This window comes from Ahaetulla prasina, chromosome 1 (assembly GCF_028640845.1).
Source record: "Ahaetulla prasina isolate Xishuangbanna chromosome 1, ASM2864084v1, whole genome shotgun sequence".
Taxonomy (NCBI): Eukaryota; Metazoa; Chordata; class Lepidosauria; order Squamata; family Colubridae; genus Ahaetulla; species Ahaetulla prasina.
Window position 1 is genome coordinate 44,897,930 of NC_080539.1, and position 22,262 is coordinate 44,920,191.

At 42.6% G+C, this 22,262-nt stretch overlaps 1 protein-coding gene across 7 annotated transcripts in view; it reads right to left on the reverse strand.

Annotated features, from left to right (window-relative positions):
- The window catches only part of FOXN2 (forkhead box N2), a 120,401-nt gene that overhangs the window by 43,533 nt on the left and 54,606 nt on the right, over nt 1–22,262 (reverse strand). Inside the window, exon 2 of one of the 7 annotated variants that reach the window (XM_058164998.1) lies at nt 17,508–17,577. The exons of 1 other annotated variant lie outside the window; for it this stretch is intronic. The gene's annotated coding sequence lies outside the window, so the exon portion shown is untranslated. Of the gene's footprint in view, nt 1–2,237; nt 3,048–7,288; nt 8,019–10,130; nt 10,400–11,067; nt 11,176–11,721; nt 11,839–17,507; nt 17,578–22,262 lie in introns of those variants that run through there. 5 more of the 7 variants (XM_058165000.1, XM_058164999.1, XM_058165003.1 and 2 more) reach the window with 5 other exon arrangements.

Genomic DNA, 22,262 nt, shown 5'->3' on the forward strand with positions numbered 1-22,262 from the left:
TTGGTTATTTGCTTACAGACATTTCATTATTCAAATAGGTAGCATCACTAGTGCCTGTTGCACTGATAAATGTATTAATATTACCTAGATGGTAATGAAATTTCTGCAAGCAAACAACCAAATTTAGAGATCACCAATGACTCCACAGTTCAATCCTGAGTTAGATATATTCTCAACTATTGGATGTACCAAGCTCTTAAAAAAATAGAAGCCCTTCCAGAAAGATGGTTGGATCATAAGTAAATTTAATGCAGCATGCATTTAGTGACATTAAATTGTGAACCAAAAAAGTCTAATAAACATCAAAATTTTTGCTAACAAGCTCAGTATTGTTTGGACCTGGCCAAAGAGGCCTCCATTTGAATGTAAGGAATTATTTTTTGTATTTAAGAACACATTTCCCAATGGGAAGAATAAACTCTGTAATATACAGTTTTTCTCTAAATTAAAACACCATAAAACCTTTACCACAAATGTATTAAACTTGTAGCTTACAACAGAGCAGCAACACCATGCTTGCTGGCTTGCTGTAACCCACCTTGATTAAATTCTGCATCAAAGTTATTTGTTAACTGTAAAGCAGTGGAATTTATATTCTTTCTCTACATAAAAGAAATACTGTCTTCATTTCACAGTAGGAACCTAGAGCACATCAGTGTGAATCAAACAGAGTTATGACATCTAATCAAGTGCAGGTTTCTATAGCAATGGCACTGTGATTTCTCCAAACCTAACTGGCAGCTGATTTGTGGCAAAATACACCATACTTTACATATGTGAACATCCACAGAAGAAAAAGCATTCTGGGAGGTTGCTGTTTTTACCACTCTGTCTCTCTCCCACGTACTGAGCTGAGAGAGGACTGATTTTCTCACAATTCACAATAATGAAGGGATTTTAATTCTAGCTACCTAGTAGTGTTTCTCTCCACCTGCAATGCTATTCTTTGCCACACAGAGCTGATAAAACCATCAAGCTTCAAATGGCTTGGAAGGAATAATCTTAGCCAAAGACTGTTCCTTTTCACACCTTCTATTTACTATCTCAAATACCTAAAAATTGCCATGCAATATAAATCCAGCTGTTGCTGTTTTACAGTATTATTTTGTATATAATTTTTCAAAGTACTGATTTACATACATTTCAGAAACATTTCCACTTACACAACAGATTTATGATAAAGTATTTGATTTCAAATTTTCAAACAGTTATTGTGCATTCCTGACTTCCAAGCCCTTAAGTTTCTTTGTTAGTCATGAAGTCTGTACTAAGCAAGTAACAGTAGACCATACTGTAAATAGACTGGTAAACCTGTTCAGTCTCAACTTTTGAGGCAGGTATACAAAAAGTTGAAAGAACAAAAGAACAAGTCCCAGAATTTGTTCAAAAATATCTTCAATTTTAGCTTTTACTATGATACATTATATAGTGCAACGGATATAAAACTAAACAAAATAAAATTCAGGTTGTGTCCTGCTCATTTATTTGGTGTGTCCATTCTCTTTCTGTAGAATTTCAGTCCAACACACAAAAGTTTAAAGCATCTGCCAAATCAAAATGGTACATCTCTGCACTATGCTATGATTTCAAAACTAGCTTCAAAGTATAATCCAAGTTAGCCCTAACAACAGTTTATTCATGATGCCAGATTAGAAAATAAGCAAACTGAACAAAGAGAAACAGATTGCCAGGGGAAGGTTAGAGAGAGCCTGTGAGCTAGAATAGCCCATCTTATCACAGAACACAAAAAGACATTTGATCAGGTCAGAATCTATCCAGCCTAGTCCAGTTTTCTCCAATTAAGAATCCTCCAACTATTATGTAACATTTCTCATAATTTCCAGCTAATATGATCACACAGAGCAGAATTAGAAGACCAGTGGTCCAACTGGCAGGGCATTACAAAGGGAAGGGCTAGCGGTTCCAGTTCAAAACAAATGTTCTTGAACTAAAAATACTTTTTAGTGCCTCCAAGCAACTGAGCATTTCTCTCCCCCTGCTCCCCCCACAATAGTCACTGTGACTTTTTTTTTTCTTGAAAAGCCAATTACAGCTTTGGAACTGCTGAGCTGAACTAGTACCATAGGTAATATCAAATTCCTAATTATTTGCATTAAGCAGACATTCTAGATATCTTTTTAAAAATCCATATTGCAAAGCTTTGCCCAAGAAAATATATTTTGCTTCATGTTATATCTTAGTTGGAATTTTTCTTTCCAGTGGAAGGATCATCTCACCTCCTTGTCCATAGTATGGGCATCAGAGCCCCATCTCTGACAGAGATGGGCGGTTTAGAAATAAGAAATATAAATAAAATAAAATAAATAAAATCAGGCAGCCTGGGAAGGCTGAAGCTAGCAAGTGTGCTATATTCCGAATAGTGTCATGTTCAGCTTCCATGACTTCCTGCTTGCTCAGCATTGCACGTTCCAATCAGACTCTGAACAAATGGACTGTGCCCTCATTACCAACACTTAAACCTTTGGTATGTAATGCTAGAGTGCATTATGTTACGATGCTTTTAGGGCGTGTATGTGCAGAAGAGTGCAAGTGGAGGCAGGGAAGGAAGAGGAGGATTGTTACCAAACCTGTAATTATTAAGTGACATCACATAAAACTTGTTTTTGTTCCAAGCTGAACTGGTTTAACAAAATAAGGGAGGAATTCCATGTGATAAACAGAGACAGCTGAAACAGCACTATAAGGCAGCGAGGATTTTCATATACAGAGCAATCAAAAATCAACAGTGGAACTTTGAATACTGTTTAGCATTATGTGAACAAAGAATATGGCAAAGTTCACACGCCACTTTAGGTTATGGTTTGCTGATTGATAGAATTTTAAAATAACCTAAATCATAATTTAGAATGACTGGATTCATCCAACAAGCTAAGCTAAAATCATACAAGCACATGGTTTAGATTAGATTGACATGTGAATTCAGTCAGTATCTCTGCTTGCTGTATATATGTTTGACAATCAGTTAGACGGGTTCAAGGATATTTGAGCCTGAAACACAGAATTTTAGCTTGATCATGGAGACTGAATCTATCCTGATATTCAGCATCTTGACAGCTCATTAGAGTATTTTACCTTCCAACTTTCAAAGTAGATGCAGCTTCTTTGAAATCAATGCCCATTTCGTTCTGATACCTTAATGTTCTAGTGGAGCACAGCATGTGAACAGAGAAAAATCTAAATAAGCAACTTAAGCTTCATTTTGTTTAGCTGTCAAGCCCAAGAACAATCATTCACAGAAAGTAGGATATATTCTAGAAAAATGCAAGGTATCTAAGGCAAGAATTATATTCATTTCTTTTTCCCTTTGTTCTCGGAATTTACCACATATGTGTCAGTATATACCCCCCCATCTCACTGGAGCTGCTACTGGGATCAGAGGTCAGATTTAAATCCCAAAATGCACTGCAGAGAGCCTATACTTGATTACAATCCTACTTACACCACTATGTATCCAAGACAACTGAAACATTATGTTCTCCTCGGGGATAAAAACCTACCTCTCAGTCATAGGTTTAGGTAAGCTGGCATATCAGTCGACCAGATGAAACTGTGCATACTGGAATATTGCTCAGCATCAAAAGATCCAAGTTATTGTTGTTTCTCTGTTGCCTGATGGCAAGACCTTCTGATAGTTAAATCAGTCTTAAGATTTTAAGCACATCCAGGATGTGCACTCAGCTTTGCCATTTGCATTATTAGTGAGACAGCCAACAGTCAGCCTTTTTCCCATAAGCATCAGGTGGCTGGTCCATTTTTTAAAAATGGTTCGTATATGCTTATATGTACCCATCCTTTGTTGTAAACCTTATTTAACAATTAAAAGAAAGGACTGTTGCAAAACCAGCTATGAAAACTAGTCTTGGAAGTATAATGCTGTTAGCAAAGAACCTAGATAACTGGGATTTTCCACAATTGCTTCTCCCGCGTTCATGCCTTCATATGCTCAGCACTGAAAAAAGTAGAAGTTTGCCTTAAGAAGTGGGGGAGGGAAGTACAGGTAGTCCTCGACTTACAACAGTTCATTTAGTGATTGTTAGAAGTTACAATGGCATGAAAAAAATGACTTACGGCCATTTTTCACACTTAAACCCAATGCAGCATCCCTGTGGTCATGTGATTGAAATTCAGAGGCTTGGCAACTGACTCATACTGATGACAGTTGCAGTGTCTCAGGGTCATGCGATCAGCTTTTGCGACCTTTTATACACCAAGTCAATGGGGAAGGTAGATTCACTTCATAACCGTTACTAAATTAACAACGGAAATGATTCACTTAACAAATGTGGCAAGAAAGGTCATAAAATGGGGCAAAATTAACTTAACAAATGCCTCACTTAACAACAGAAATTTTGGGCTCCATGGTGGCCATAAGTCAAAGTCTACCTGTATATATCTGTATGGTTTTCAATGTGAACATCTGTTTTTCACTTTGAAAGGTTCTGCATAATTTGTACCTAATGATGATACAATCATGATCAGATAATATCTATTTTTTGTAGCGTCTTCATGTTGTTGCTTTCCTTTTACACCCAGATTATGAGTAAGATAGGCTTAAGTTCTTCTTAATTGCATCAGTATTAAAATAATGTTTTCCTTCTTCTTCCCTCCCCCCGCCACCATCTAAAGAAAATTCCAGGTTATATAAAACGTACAATGTTGGAGGAAAGTGAGGTAGGCAGAGCTGAAGGGGCAATCAGTTTTTCTTTCCTGCCAATTCAAGAATGGGCAGATAACACTCTATAGTGGAGAGAGGCACTGAGTGGAAATTTGGAAAAAGCTGCATCAGAATTATATGTTTCAATGTCAAAATTAACAGCTAGACTTAAAAATAGTCCCGCTAGGCTAAGAATTAGTTCAACAAATTTTTCAATAAACCATGGATATATGAATTTTTTTCATTAAGTGATTTTCAGGGGGAAAATAACAAGAAAAAAAGGAGTATTTCCGGTTGATTTTAGAGGCTCAAGTGAATCAACACCTAAACATTTCTAGTTCCTGAAACACTAGCATAAATCATGGGCCAAACTAATTACATTGCCAATTAAAATGTTAAATTAAATATCTTTCAATAGCATAAGTCTGTTTTTGTATATATGCAACTGAACACTTCCATTCATCCCACCAGCTGTAACTTTTCAGAATATCAGGCTCATATTCTAGCAAAACTTGGAAGAAAATAGTATATTCTATTTTTGGACAACTATTGAGCCTGACTATAAATGTGGCCTTCTGCCAACACACATAGCACCATTTGTTTGATAAAATGTATAACCACAGACAGGCAGTAATTTGTGATGATTTTGCTTTGCTGTATATGTACACATCTACTGGAATGGGTAGGGCAAATGCATGAGCACGAAGAACCAAAATACACCTATAACTTGATTTGCAAAGCCATAGCTCTATTTGGAAAAATTCTGTGAAGTCTGAAAGGGCTCCAAGAATGCCTATAACCACCCCATCTCAGTAGTTAGTGGCTGAACACAGAATAGGGATAGTGTTTTTGGACTGGCATGTATACCTGTAATTTTACGATTATGCTATAAATGCTCCCACAAAATGGCTGTTTTGTGTACCCATTTCGCAGAAGGCAGTAGAAAGGGAATCAACCAGAGACGCTGGGAGTTAACAGTATGCAAATATGATAAATACATAAATTAACATGATTTGGGGTTTGGGGAATTTTTTTCTGAGATGCAAATGTACAAGATTTACAAAATAAATAGATACAAGATATCCAAAAAATGTACAAGAGAACTTACTTCTCAAAATACCTACAAGGCAGAGGACTGAATCCAATGGCCAACAGTCCCTTCCAACACTTTGATTTTGTGGTGCTAATTATTCTGGTTTTTGTATCTGAGATTTTATAGACATAGTAGCCCCACAGTGAGATTAGGCGGCAAATAAATTTAACAAATAAATAAACATTTCTCCATAGCAAAAAGTCAGTATGGTGTTTTGATCAGCATGCCAGACAAATTAGAAAATCATCCGTCATTCTCAGTGATAGTCACTACAGCCCTATGTGGTTATAGTTCTGCACTCCCATCCCTCTTTATAATCTAGGGAAATGTCTGGTGACTTCTACTTCCACAGGAGCTCCTGTTTAATATCAAACTTAATAAACAGTGAACTCTGTAGTGTGCAACTATACTCTAATAGTCCTAAAATGCAAAGAGGAAATCAAGAATAGTGACCATGAGCAACTTTTCCCCATTTTCCAACCTCTTATCTAACTAGGTAAGAACAATTCCAAAAGCCTTATGTCCATTTAATTTATTATAGAGCAAATCACTGCAACTCTTTGAAGCCCCACAAAACCTACAAGCAAGGTCAAATAGCTCTGAGGGCGGACTATACCATATTTCGTTTCAGATCAAAAAAAGAACAATTACACAGGGTAATTAATTTAACTATGCAGCAGACATGGATCATTCAATATCTCATATTACAACATAAAATGGAATAAGGTTAAGACTGGTTTAAAACTACCCCTTGTATTACAGCCAACCAGATGCTTGATGCCCTCAGCTTCAAAATGGAATGAAAAAATAGTTTCTGCCTGTATTCTACAATGAGTAAACAGAATAGATACTAGGCTATTAAAAAAATGTACTGGCCCTCTGAAACTTAAATCCTTTTTTGCCCAACTATATACAGTTCTGATATAACTTTATTTAGATTTTCTGAGGCTTAGAAGGAAAACAATGTCATTTTGCCTAATAAAATATTATCTCTCTTTTAGGGAAAGATCAAGTTGACTTTGAAAATGCAAAAGATCTTGTCAAGATACTAGGAACAGTAATGTAAATATGGTAGTTCAAAATCACAGGCTCATGTGCATCAAACATATCAAGACAATGAGGAAACTGCCTGCCAGATTACTTTTGTGTCTAGATGGAGTTGGAATATTGGACCATGTAATGTATAAAGGTAAGAAAAACTCCAATACAAGGTCATGATTGCTCTCCTGGCATTTCTCATGCTCCAAATTCTAGTACTTATTAAAAACCCATTGCCTGTGCTGCACAATTGTTCATTTCCCTAGTTACAACAGGGATTTTTGTTCCCTTTGAAGAATATAGATTTTTACTATTCAAAACAGTTTGGATGTGCAGTCCTATGCATACTTAATTGCTTTTCTGAATTCAATGGAACACACTTGAATGGATACATACAGCACTGTGCAAAAAGCTTTTTGGATATTATCTACACAATTACTGTTACTTAAGTCATTTGTCCGTGTGATTTTAAAACTTTTTACCTTCAAGGAACTTTTTCCATATTAGCACTGGTGAAGCACTACGATTCAAACAGAGCAGGTAAACTATGATTGGGGAACATGGGGCTAAGTGTGTGCTGGCCCTATCCTTTACTTCTTGTATGCCCACCTAAACCTATCCATCTCATACCTCATTAGAAAACAAGATTTGGAGAGGATAATGGTTTCATTAGTCTTCATTTCAGAGCAGCAAAAGACCTTGATAAAATCTACTCCATATCACCCGGAAGGTTTGAATTTTCTAGTGAAAAAGTCAGCATATGTTTTGGCCCACATTTACTTTGCATAGCAATATACATTCTATGCTCAATAACATGTACAGAAACTTATGGTTTTCTATATGTTGCTGAATCACAACTCCTGCAGTTCCTTCAGCAAGGCTGTAAGTGAACATAGAGAATTGTAGTTTACCAATATCAAAAGGAACACTGTTCCAAACCATGGGGGTTTCTAAATGACATCAGAAATCAGGATACAGATATATAAAGGTGGAGTATGTCCTATAGCAGTGTTGGCGAACTTTTTGGCACTGAGTGCTGAAACAGGAGCGCCCATGTGCGTGCTGGGAAGCGCCACACACATGCCATCATTTTGATATAAACTCAGTTTGCAGCAAATGCCAACTCTTCCTTTAAAGATTGCCATTAATATTAATTATTATTACAACCATGGCAATCAGATAGTACAATGGGATGGAAACAACCACTATTGTAATTGATGGTACAGAACATGATAAACTTTATAGGAAAACCCTCATTCATAAGTGACATAATGCAAGCCAGCTGAAGAGGTCATCTAATAATCTGTAATGAAAGAAAGAATTTATGAATTACACAACCCCTTTTCCTTCTGATGAGCTCTGCTGGAAGTTGAGAAGGCCTCAAAAGCTTAGTAAATAACTGTATTCTTGCAAAAGTGAGTACTTATATTTAGTAACTGAACTGGAAAATGTTATTCCAAAGTTCAAGATGGCTTTCAATAATAATAATAGTGAACATCATAACAAAATGCAGTTAAAGCCAAAATTAAAACCTGTCATTATGAACAGTTGTTAAAAGGTTAGTGAAAGGTTTTCCCATCTTCCTAAACAGTGGCACCAAGTACATTGCTTTAGAAGTACATTCCATATTTCAATACTGGGAAGTCATATTCCCAGCTTTTCACTACCTAGTAAAGAAAATTAGTGCTGTGTATTTAGACTAGTTCAGCCTTCTCCCATTTGGTGCCCTTTGCACTTGTGCAAATATAATGCTGTAATTCTCAGGCACAACTGCTTTTTGAGATTACTGTATTTCAATACATGAGAGACTATAATTAATGGTTTAATATGGTCATCAATAACTATGAGGGGCACATTAAAAATATGTCACTAAGAATTCTCAACTGTATTATCTAATTCTAAATAACTGATCTCTACAAAATGCTGCAAATACAATAAAAAATAAACACAACTAAGTAAATGGTAAACTGCTTAGAACCTTATTTGGGTTGAACGACACATAAATTGTGCTACTAAATTAAAAGGAATAATGTACTTTAACATAACATGTATTTTAAAAGCGTAGATACATATACATGCAGTTCATCTGCAAAATAAAATCTTTGTGGAAGAGGGAAAAATACTAGCATCTTCTAGATAACAATGCAACAACCTCCAATTTGCAAGAAATGGCTTCAGATGGCTTACAGTAGAGTGTTTTCCCCATTCATGTTCAGGGTTATTAGAAAAGAACAATAGTAGACCATTGTTTTACTAAGTTCTCTGTTTCATACATACAAAGATGGGGTTTAAAAGTGTATTTAAAACCATGGACGTATTTTATAAATATTTCAAATATGTTTGCAATTGTGCAGTTAACAATTTTCAAGGGGAGATTGCTATCCTTTCTACCCATTTACACGATCAAAACGAAATGGGTGCAAGTTTGTTTCCTGCACTTCAATTCAGTTTTATCAATAAAGAGTTTGCATTATTTTTTTTAGCAGCCGGAAGCGAAGAAAAGCGGTAGAGGGGAGGAGGGGTTGATGCAATATTGCAGAGATTGCATGGAGGGGGTTCCTGTTCTTAAGCTCCCCTGGAGGAGGAGGAGCTCTACTCTGTGTGCCTGGCTTTGTGTTGAGCTGCTTACACAGAGCCACACGCTCCCACAGTCGCCCGTGTGACCCCATGGCCGCCTCTCCCTGCGCAAGGCTTTGCCGGCCACGTGGCTGTCACAGCCTCAAACCAAAATGGGGGAAGCAAAACTGGCGGAACTAAACAAATCGCAGCCGACGACCGACAAGGGGGGAAGGGAGAGGGGGAAGATTCTACTTTAAACTGGAAGAAACGTAACTTCCAAGCGCTAAGTTTTCTGCCATCTGCTCGGAGAGATTTTAGCCGTACAACTTGCCACGGAAGAAAACTGATAAGCTTGTCCCTTGCCTCCCTGGATTGTTCTAAGGCTTATAAACATTTTAGCGGTCGCTCAAAGCGTTTTTCTTCACCCCCCACCCCCTCTTTATTATGACCGTCCTTAGAGAGAAGGAACAGCCACATGGCAGCGGATCTCCCACGAGAGCAACGCCGAGTCCTGGGGGAGAAGAAAGGAGGTTTTTTTGCGGCAGCTGAGCAGCCCGAAGGAGTCCCCAGAGTCTTAAAGGCCAATTCCCTGATCGCGGAAAAGATGCGAGCCTTTCCTCACCGTCACGGAAACTCAGCCTCACCCCCCCTCCCCACCCGGCTGCCTACTCTCTCTCGAAGCCATAAAACTCTTCCCTCGAATAGACGCCGCAACGCCTCCGGAGTACAACTCGCAGCAGGTCCTATCACTTGCTCAGACATTACCAGTTATTTCGAGGCTATAATTGGAAGATATTCCCCGTTTGGTCTCCCCCGTTGTTCGATCAACAGGCACAAATCGTCTCCGGTAGTTCCCTTTCCATCCAAAAAAGAAGCCTTCCTAGCCTGTTCACACGCCTTTCTCGTTTCATTTCACTTCTCCCCCGCGTCCCGTTTGAACCGTCAGGCAGACACGATCGCTCCCCCAGGAAAAATGCTAACTGCCAATCAACCCAAAGTCTTTCTTTCCCCCAATCTCTGGCCTCTGCAAAACTGGCTGGAAGAAGCCCTACTTCGCGGCTTGCGGAAAGCGACCCTTCTTTCTTCAAGTCGCTCCTCTGAAATTCTTAACCTTCCTCTTCCTCTTCGGCTCCTCCTCCTCCTCGCCCCCCCTCCCCCAGCAAAGAGGCCACAAAGCTCTGGCTTGGCCGTGCAAAATGTTTTTCCTCCCAGATGAGCAAATAGAGCCTCTGGAGGTACAAACTCCAATTTACACAGATCTTCCGACGCACGCTCGACCCGATCACCTTTCCCTCTCCCCACCTCCCCCATTTGCAGCCTTTGCTCGATTCCACTCCTCGCCCGAATTAAATCTTTAGCCGGAGCGCGCTGAGAGACGCAAGCACGCCAGCGGCGCAATTTAAGCCTTCGCGTTACCCAGCTCACATTGTGCAATCGAGGGAAGAAAAGCTCAGACGGCGTCTTCCTCAGATACATCTTAGCCCCGCATCTGGAAATATTTTTTTTTTAAAAAGGAGGGAAAAGGAAAAGAGAGAAAGAGAGAGAGACTAGCTAGAACTTAGCATTTAAAGATTTGGAAGTTAAAAATAAATGAAAAGAACAGAAAATCCCAGATTTGGGGGGGGGGGGTTTGAAAGAAATGATATTTGATTCCCGCCCACTTTCCCCAGAAATAGTTAATAAAGGAAATATTCCAACTCACTGTACTCATGAAGCAGGCGCATGAGGGGGGGGAGAGAGGATGGGGGCACAATATGGCAGCAGTAGCAGCAATATGGGAAATGTGTCACAGAACAGCAGCGTCGCCGCCTCTGGCTTTCCCTGCCCTGCGAAGCAGCAACAGCAGCGGCGGAGCCACCTCCTCCCTCTGTCTCCCCATAGCAACAAGGCGTCCGAGCCATTAACTCCTCCTCCTTCTCCTCTTCCCGCATGCTAACCTTCCTTGCTCACCGCCAACTTTCGCCTCCCTTTATTGTAAATGGGCCGGCTCCTTTCCTCGCTTCTCCTGGGACAGTCACAGAAGACCCGAATCCATTCGAAAGGAAAAGGGCGGGCTGGTATTTTTTGGCGGGGTGGGGAGCGTTTAGATAATATTAATTTCTGTAAGTCTGCACACACAATCGGCACCCCGTGGTCCTCTGAAGAAAAAGAAAAAGGCATGGAGTTCCTCTAGTTCCTTCCACACCTTGACCTTGAATCGGTTCATTCAGGGAACATCCTTAAAGTTTGTCTATTATAAAAGTGGAATTATGGAATTGACTATATTATTGAGAGAAGGAGGTGGAAGAGTTCAGTTATATATAAAAGCAAAAACATGGCCAGGGACTTACAGTGGAACAGATCACAAACTGCTCACCTGCAAGTTCGAAGATAGTCAACCAATTTCCATGACATGATCTTCACTAGAACATCAGGAAGTCCAGAACCTGATCGATCAGGAAACAGAGGAACTATAAATAAGCTTAAAAAAGATGTTAAGGATAAATGTGAAAGAGAAAGCATGAAAAATGAAGAAAGCAAACTAGATGTCTAGCAAACAAACAGACATTTTGAAGAAAAGATGAGGTAGATAATTTGCTTAATACCTGATCACTTAACCATTTAAAGTTACAACAGACACACGCCCCCTGCCATATTTATGAATTTCAGAGACAGTTGTATGTGCCCCGTGATCACATAACCACATATCATGTGCATGGCAACTAGCTCACCTTTACTGCCAGTTACAGCTTTCCGCGATCAGATTATTGGAATTTACAATGTTTTTTGCCTGTTTCCAGCAAAAAACACCTATAGGAATACATAGATTTTTCTTAATGACTGCTGCATTCATTTAACGGCTGATGGGTTCACTTAATAACTGCCATATTTGCTTAACAGTTGCTGCAAAACAAAAATTAAAATCAAGTCTGGACACATGGGTGCCTTGAGTTAAGATTTACAGCCTTCATTATTTATTCCAGCCTCCATTCTAGTCTTAGGTTGAGAACTAACTGTAGTAACTGATTCAAGGAAGATCAAACAAGGACTAGAGGAGTGTAGTGAAATTATGTATACTAGAGAAGTTAACATCCAAGATACCCTAGAAAACACCCTACTTACATGAATATCTAATGCTAGAGGATGAAATTAGATCAGCATTCCACTCGTTATTCAATGAGAAAGCTATAGGAATTGATGGAATATCTAAAAATATGGCAAGCAACAGAACAAGAAACTGTAAAAGTTTTAACGGCCTATGTCATCATACACAGCTGTTTGCTCTATTATCCTGTACTTTCAGCTGTCCAACAGCATTGTATTTATTCAGGTCAATATATGGTACTGTTTGTTTACATTCTCAGGTTTCATGCATGATACAAGATTTCAGGAATATCTTTCTACATTTATACATGGGGGCAATAAAATAAAATGACAAGTGACACAATCAGTACATTTACAGCATTTGAGAACACTGTTCTATTATATACAGAAGATAATAAGGTATAGTATTTGATTAGTTTTCCAGTCAGATTATACTTAAACTTCATTTTAGTCTTTACGAGTATGGGAACCTATCATTGTTTTAGATGGGAAAAAAAACTTGATATGAACTATGTGATTAGAATTATTTGCCTGATTTTAAAAACATAAGTAGTGCTGTGGAATGCTTGTACATTAAGTTTCTGTTGACATGGCTGCTTCCAAGATACCAGGAACATGTTTCTACTAATAATGTTCCAAAATCATAATTACGTAAAAATTATATAAATTTGTGTAAACTAAATAAATAATGTTCCCTCTACTTATTTTTACAAGTATGTCAACCTTCACTGTTGACAATATGATTAAAACTAAATTAAATAGATAAATCAACACAATATAAACCATCCTAGTCATAAATAGCACAAAACCGAATGACAATCAATCTCAAAAGTGAAGTAACATTGTTTTAATAGTCTTACAAAAAACAAATCACTAACAAGTGTTGTATTCATCTTGAGGGCAAAGAATACTAAAAGAAGGGGGTTCATTCAAGAGGAATAAGTCCTTTAGCTCTGTGTCTCCTGATTTCTTTCAGGGACTACACCTTGAATGTCCCTTACCTGGAGTAAACAGCCCGTGAATTATCCTGAAGTAAAGCCATAAAGTGCTTTGAATAGAATTCTAAAATGGATACAGAAAAATAGATGCCATGTTGCAATAGTGATTCTCATCCTGGCCACAGTTTACACCATCTGAAATTTCTGGACCACTTTCAAAGGCAGTTATTTATATTGTATTTGACATTACAGGTAATCCTTGTTTAGCAAGTTCCTTGTAGAGCAGGGGTGTCAAATTCAATTTCCTTGAGGGCCGCATCAGGGTTGTGTTTGACCTCAGGGGGGTGGGGGGCCCATGACCGTGGTAGGAGTGGCCAGCTCGACATCACTCCTGTCGGGGGCACCTGTGGTGGCCCGAGCGCTCTGCCAGTGAAAATGGGCTCCCAAGCTCCATTTTCACTGCCAGAAGCACCACGGGCCAGTCCTTCACTGTTTCCAGGGCGGCCCCTTGGGCCTTGAGTTTGACACCCCTGTTTTAGAGCAACTCTTCACAGTTACAATAGTAATTACAAAGTAACCTTGTAATAGTTGTCACATTTACAACCATTGCAGGACCATAAAGCAAAGGAAACCTGAAGTACAGTAAGATCATAAGCATAGTCACTAAAAGTTGAGTGGTCAATCCAGTTGTGGTTGCTAAATGAGAACTTTCCTGTAATCAAGTCACATGGTGATGAAGGTAGGAGTTACTGTTACCAGAGTTTCATGGTCCAAATAGAATTATAAACTGGCAAATCGCTCTCAGCTGAACAAAGCCCATGGCTTCTATTTGGTGTTTCAGAGAATACCTGAGTCTAAGAAGACTCCAGATTGCAGACTTGCTTCTACATGTGGAAGGTGACCAGCGGTAAAATCCTCCCCCCGGTTCTATCCGGCTCGCCGAACTGGTAGCGCCAGCAGCGGGAGGCTCTGCCCACCCACCAGGACATTATTATGTCCCATTTTTTTACCATCTATGCATGTGCAGAAGGTTGTGTGCGTGCATAGTGCGTGCGTGCTCCTACGCACTCCCATTCCCAAATCAATAGTGAAGGTAAGTGGATTTCACCACTGAAGGTGACCCTATCTACAGCTAGCCTTGGAACTGCCTCTGAGTTACTTTCCAGATAGGCAGCAACTCAACCTTTCTAAGAATTAGTTTGAGCTGGTTTGTACCATTCCAGTCCCTCACAGCCTCTGGATACTGAATCAGAACTTCCAAAATGTCTCTACCTCAGCCTGAGAAGTTATACATAACTGGATAGCTTCAGGACTTCCTACTCCCAGTGATTGTTGCCTGTCCACTAAGATCAGAAAGAAAAGATTTTCTCAGGCCCCTTCACATGGGGAATGTCATCAATAGGGTTCATGAAGTAAGGCTTTCTCAGTTGCTGCCCCACTATCTCTGGAACAGCATTCCCCACATTCTTTAGTTTTCAAAAGGAAATAAAGACCTGATTTTTTTTTTCAACAAGACTTTGGGACTTGATAACATTATCTTGTTATTTCTTGCAGGGAATGTTTAGATGTGCATTGTATTATCAGTGTTTGAGGTATTTGGTATTGTATATTTTTATACAAATTAGAAATGGAAATTATTGAAAAATAATCCACACTAATTAAGTGCTCCATTACCAAAGTAACAACCCAAATTCCCACAAGAGAAGCTGTTAAGTTCGGGAAGTAACGAGGCTGGAGACCAGGGTAGTGACAACAGCTCTTTAATATATGGTGAACCCAGCAACCTGGCTGGGGAAAAACCTCTCCTTATATACTGTTTCACCGGCGGCTTCAACCAATCAGCAACGTGCTTGTTTCCCGCCAAAATATTTAAAGATACATAACACTCCTCCCCTCCCAGAAAACACTTTACCTATATTTACATATTATTTACATGTTATTTTTCGACGTAGTCACGCAAATAACCTGGGCGTCTCCTGATTCTTTCGGACCTGCGCGGTTCAGTCCTTGGGAGTGGATTGAGCTGGTCGGAGGGGCCGTTTGCTCCTCCCAGCTCTTTCTCTAGGCCATCCGGCCCTGGATTACTTGCAGAGTCGTCCCTGCTGTTTCCAACGGGAACCTGATGGCGTCGCTGGACCTCCGGGAACTCAGCTAAGTCTTGCGCCTCCCCCGGGTTAGGGTCAGCTGTGGGTTCAAGTAATGAGTGGTCATGATCTGTCTCATTTAGCTCGGGTTGTTCGGCTATTCGTTTTCTTATCTGATCTATGTGGCGCCTCCATACTCGGTTGTCTTTTAACTCAACTAAGTATGATTTTGGACCGGTTGCTTTTATGATTTGCCCTGCTAGCCAACTTGGGCCGTCCCCATAGTTGCGGGCCCACACTCGGTCGCCTATGCCCATTTCTCTAGTTTTCCAGTTCCCCTTGTAACCCTCTGGTGTGTAATGGGGATTTAAACGGTCAGTGGGCACCGGGCTTCCGTCCCATCAATAATTCGGCTGGGCTTCTGCCTGTAGCAGTGCTGGGGGTTCTGTGCTGAACGGCCAGAAAGAAGTCTATCTTTGTTTGCCAGTCGCCTGGCTTGAGTCTGGACAATGCCTCCTTAGCGCTCCGGACGGAACGCCTGCAAGGCCATTCGACGCAGGGTGGAAAGGCGCAGAGAGGGCATGTCGGATGCCCTCATCTGCCAAGTATTCCTCAAACGGGGTTGCCGTGAATTGCGGGCCGTTGTCGGATACTAGCGTGTCAGGCAACCCGTGGGTTGCGAATAGGTGCCGCAGAGGGCTGCGATTACTGCCTCGGCTGTCATGGATCTCATGAGAATGATTTCCAACCATTTAGAGAAAGCGTCGACTACCACTAGGAAGGTTTGGCCGTGGAAAGGGCCAGCAAAATCAATGTGGATTCTGACCAGGGCCCTTGGGGTTTTTCCCATTCGGTCTGGACTCTTGGCAAGCCTGGCATTTCCTACCCTCTCAGCAATTTCTGAGTCCATGAGTGGCCACCACACATAGCTTCTTGCTAGCCCTTCATCCTTACGATCCCTGGGTGACCTCGTGGAGGAGGTCCAATACCTTTCCTCAATTTCTCCGGGATCACCACCTATCGCCCCATAGCAGGCACCCCTTGAGCCGAGAGTTCCCCACGTTTTTTACAAATTCCTTAAAAGCTCGCCCGGTAGCTGCACCCTCTTTACCCAACCGAGTACAGTCCTCAAAGTAATGTCCCGGTATGATGCCCGAGCCACCTCCTTAGATGTGACTGGGCCAGAGTCCAAAGAGTCAATTAGCAGGATGGGCGTCCCCGGAGTGGGGTCTTCGATTGCCCCTGGTAGTGGGCATCTGCTTAAAGCGTCCGCATGCCCCACTTCTCTTCCCGGTCGATGCTGCAGCTTGTAGGAATAAGCGGCTAAGAAGATAGTCCATCGGGTCAATCGTGGCGAAAGTGCCACAGGCGTTGGGCGGTCGCCAGCCAGTATCCCTAACAGCGGTCTATGGTCAGTAACAATTTCAAAGTCTCTACCAAAAACGTATTCGTGAAACTTTTTTACCCCTGACACAATTGCTAGCGCTTCCTTATCCAACTGGCTGTAGTTCCTCTCTGAGGAGGACATCGTTCTGGAGTAGAAGGCTATAGGGGCTTCTGTGCCGTTTGGAAGTCTGTGGCTGAGCACAGCCCCCACCCCGTAAGGGGAGGCATCGCAAACCAGTAATAATGGCAATGAGCTATGATACTGAATCAGTAGGCTATCGCTTGAGAGTAGGTTTTTTACTGCTTCGAAAGCCCTAGCTTCCGACTTTCCCCAAGACCAAACAGTATTCTTTCCCAGAAGCTTATGCAGCGGCTCAGCAACGGTCGCTTTGTTTTTTAAAAAGACCCAGAAAATTCACTAGCCCCAGGAATGCCTGTAGCTCTGTTTTGTTTTTGGGCGCTGGAGCCTTTCTGATTGCCTTGACCTTGAATCGGTTCATTCAGGGAACATCCTTAAAGTTTGTCTATTATAAAAGTGGAATTATGGAATTGACTATATTATTGAGAGAAGGAGGTGGAAGAGTTCAGTTATATATAAAAGCAAAAACATGGCCAGGGACTTACAGTGGAACAGATCACAAACTGCTCACCTGCAAGTTCGAAGATAGTCAACCAATTTCCATGACATGATCTTCACTAGAACATCAGGAAGTCCAGAACCTGATCGATCAGGAAACAGAGGAACTATAAATAAGCTTAAAAAAGATGTTAAGGATAAATGTGAAAGAGAAAACATGAAAAATGAAGAAAGCAAACTAGATGTCTAGCAAACAAACAGACATTTTGAAGAAAAGATGAGGTAGATAATTTGCTTAATACCTGATCACTTAACCATTTAAAGTTACAACAGACACACGCCCCCTGCCATATTTATGAATTTCAGAGACAGTTGAATGTGCCCCATGATCACATAACCACATATCATGTGCATGGCAACTAGCTCACCTTTACGGCCAGTTGCAGCTTTCCGCGATCAGATTATTGGAATTTACAATGTTTTTTGCCTGTTTCCAGCAAAAAACACCTATAGGAATACATAGATTTTTCTTAATGACTGCTGCATTCATTTAACGGCTGATGGGTTCACTTAATAACTGCCATATTTGCTTAACAGTTGCTGCAAAACAAAAATTAAAATCAAGTCTGGACACATGGGTGCCTTGAGTTAAGATTTACAGCCTTCATTATTTATTCCAGCCTCCATTCTAGTCTTAGGTTGAGAACTAACTGTAGTAACTGATTCAAGGAAGATCAAACAAGGACTAGAGGAGTGTAGTGAAATTATGTATACTAGATGTAATGTATCTTTAAAAGTTTTGGCGGGAAAATAGCACGTTGCTGATTGGTTGAAGCCTCCGGCTAAACTGTATATAAAGAGAGGTTTTTCCCAGCACTGGCTGCTGGGTTCACCATATAGTAAAGAGCTGTTGTCACTATCCTGGTCTCCTGCCTGTTGCCCGAATCTAACACTGGCGGCGAAGGTGGGATCTCGAGGCTAAGGCGCCAGGAAAGAGCTGAACTCACCAGGAAGACGAACCCAGCAAACAAGGCGGAAAGCAGCGATGTCCGCTACACACCGCCAGTGCCATTCGACCCAGCTAAGGAAAATGGGGTCATACATGGCTCGTTTCGAGTGTTTCTCAGGCGAACAAACTTCAAGGAGTTTCAGACAACAGGAACGAGCGTATTTCCTGAGCCACTGCGTCCAGAAGTTTTGACACATGAGAATCCTGGAGCCAACGCCTACAGTCGGTACCGTGGCAAACTCTGCAGACTTTATTGAAAGCCATTATGCACCAACGCCGTCCAAGTATGTGCAACGGTTTGAATTCGGGAGCGAGACAGCAAGAGGCGAGTCTATCAGCGCATACATGGCGCCCTGAGGAAAGCCTCAAAACATTGCGAGTACGAGACTTGGATGAGGCATTGCTGGAGCAACTCATCCGGGGTCAGGGACATCCGTTTGGAGGCGGCTGCTGTCTAAAAGCAACCTAACGCTGGCAACGCCTTGGACGAAGCCAGGGCTCACGAGATGTCTACCCAAGCGGCGGAAACCCTACAAAAGCCGCTCGCACCAACGGCTGGTGCGAAATCAACCCCGGTCCACAACGAGGAGATCCAGGCTGAGTCGGACGGTGAGGAAGAGGAAGGAGTCTTCCACACCGGGAGGCCGGAGAAAGAAGACCGGGGTGACTGCGCAAGTTGCGGAGGGCAACACCAACGACAACAATGCAAATTTAAGGATGCGGTGTGTCGGCGGTGCGAAAGGAAGGGGCACATAGCACAGGCCTGTCGAGCACCCCAACCTTCCCGCCAAAAATTCAAACCGGCCAATCAGAGCGCTGAACGCGGCGGCCCGCGAGTGGTCAGTTTAAAAAAGGCGCGAAGTTGAATCAGACTGTCGTGAGAGTGGGTCACGCATCAACACGCCTAGAGAAAAAAATCTTTACAAAGGCAAAGATTGAGGGGGTGCCGTGCCGATTGGAGGTGGACACCGGCTCATCGATCACGATCATGTCCTGGGACAATCTCGTGAGAGCCTTACCCGCCATTGCAAAGCGCAAGCTGCAACCACAGAAATTAAAGGTACAAGACTACCAAGGGAATCGCATCCCTGTTCGAGGGGTAACGTCCGTCCACGTCGAGTATGGACAATACAAGAAAACTCTGCCCATCACCATCGTCGATGGGACCCTGCCAAGCTTATTGGGTCTGGACTGGTTCCGAGCATTGGGCATGGGAGTGACTGGAATCTTCAGAAACGAAGTCAACCTCAAAGACGCACTCCTGAAAGAGTTTGGGGACGTTTTCAGAGACTGCCTGGGCAAGTACACGGGGACCCCTATTTCTTTTAACTTAGACCCCCAAATTGCCCCTATCCGTCTAAAGGCTAGGAGGGTCCCGTTCACCCTAAAGCCCAGGATTGACCGGGAACTGGATAAGCTAGTAAACCAGGGAATTCTAGTGCCAGTTGACCACGCTAAGTGGGAGACCCCTATAGTCACCCCAGTCAAACCGGACGGGTCGGTCCGGATTTGCGCTGACTATAAGGCAACGCTTAACAAAGCGTTGCAAAAGAGTGCTTACCCCGTCCCGGTGGTACAGCACTTACTGCACTCAATGGGGCAAGGGCAAGTTTTTGCCAAGCTAGACTTGGCCCAAGCCTATCAACAGCTGCCCGTAGATAGCAACACAGCCGAAGCGCAGACAATTGTGACTCACAGAGGGGCTTTTAAGTGTACCCGGTTACAGTTTGGGGTTAGTGTGGCTCCAGGGTTATTTCAGAACCTAATGGAGCGGCTATTGCAGGGACTACCAGGGGTGGTACCATACTTTGACGATGTACTGGTATCCGCTGAGAATCTAGAGGAATTAGGGGTAAGGCTGCGAAAAGTTTTGGGCATTTTCCGGTCTGCCGGTCTCAAAGTTAAACTGAACAAATGCCAGATTGGGGTTGAATCTGTGGAATTCCTGGGCTACCGGATAGACAGGGAAGGGATTCACCCCACTGAAAGCAAGGTACGGGCCATCAGGAAGGCCCCGGTTCCAAAGAACAAAACGGAGTTGCAGGCATTCTTAGGTCTGGTCAATTTCTACGCGGTATTCTTAAGGAATAAGGCAACAGTAGCCGAGCCGCTTCATAAACTACTAGCAAAGACGGCTGCATGGTCTTGGGGAAAGGCGGAAGCTAGGGCATTCGAAGGGGTAAAGAATCTCCTATCGAGTGATAGCCTCCTTATTCAATACAATGGCACGCTGCCATTAGTGTTAAGCTGCGACGCATCTCCCTATGGGGTGGGGGCTGTGCTCAGCCACAGGTTGCCAAATGGCACAGAAGCCCCTATTGCATACTACTCCCGAACCATGTCATCAGCTGAAAGGAATTATAGCCAGCTTGATAAGGAAGCCTTGGCTATAGTCTCCGGAGTAAAGAAATTCCATGAATATATATTCGGTCGTGATTTCGAAATCATCACGGACCATAGACCTTTGCTAGGCCTGTTGGCAGGCGACCGCCCAACGCCCATGGCACTTTCGCCCAGACTGACCAGATGGACTATCTTTCTAGCGGTGTATTCTTACAAACTGCTACACCGGCCAGGGAAGGAATTAGGGCATGCAGACGCCCTGAGCAGATGCCCGTTACCCGAGGCTATCGAAGACCCCACTCCGGGGACACCAGTTCTGCTAATTGACTCTTTGGACTCTGGCCCAGTCACATCCAAAGAGGTGGCTCGGGCTTCGTACAAGGACATTACAATAAGGACTGTAATTGGTTGGGTACAAAGAGGTTGGCCCGCTGCACCGGGTGAGCGTTTTAAAGAATTTGTAAAGAAACGTGGGGAACTCTCAGCTCAAGGGGGGTGCCTGCTATGGGGGGATCGAGTGGTGATCCCGGAGAAATTGAGGGAAAAGGTATTGGAACTCCTTCACGAAGGCCACCCAGGGATCGTCAGAATGAAGGGTTTAGCGAGAAGCTATGTGTGGTGGCCATTGATGGACACGGAAATTGCTGAAAGGGTAGGGAGATGCCAGGCCTGCCAGGAATCCAGGCCACTACCACCAACGGCCCCGATTCAGGAGTGGGAGAGACCCCAGGGTCCTTGGTCTAGAATCCATATCGATTTTGCCGGCCCCTTCCATGGCCAAACCTTTCTGGTAGTAGTCGATGCCTACTCCAAATGGCTGGAAATCATTCTCATGAAATCCATGACAGCCGAGGCCGTGATTTCAGTCCTACGGCACCTATTTGTAACCCACGGGTTGCCCGACACCTTAGTCTCAGATAACGGCCTGCAATTCACGGCAACCCAGTTTGAGGGGTACTTGGCAGAGGAGGGCATCCGGCATGTCCTCTTGGCGCCTTTCCACCCTGCGACGAACGGCCTTGCAGAACGTTCCGTTCGGAGCGCAAAAGAAGCATTGTCCAGAATCAGGCCAGGCGACTGGCAAACAAAAATCGATACCTTCCTGGCCGTCCAACACAGAACCCCCTGTGTCACAACCGGCAGAAGCCCGGCAGAGCTATTAATGGGTCGAAAGCTCAGGTGCCCACTAGACCGTTTAAACCCAAATTACACACCAGACGGTTACAAAGGGGTACAGGGTAAAACAAGAGGGATGGCAGTAGGCGACCTAGTGTGGGCACACAACTACAGCGAGGGTCCGACCTGGGTAACAGGAAAAATTCTAGAGATAACAGGACCAAAATCATATCTAGTTGAGATAGAGGATGGCCGGGTATGGAAGTGCCACATAGACCAGATAAGGAAACGCATAACCGGTAAATCAGAAACAGACGAAACAGGCCCTGACTACCCAACGAATGAATCCACAACTGACTC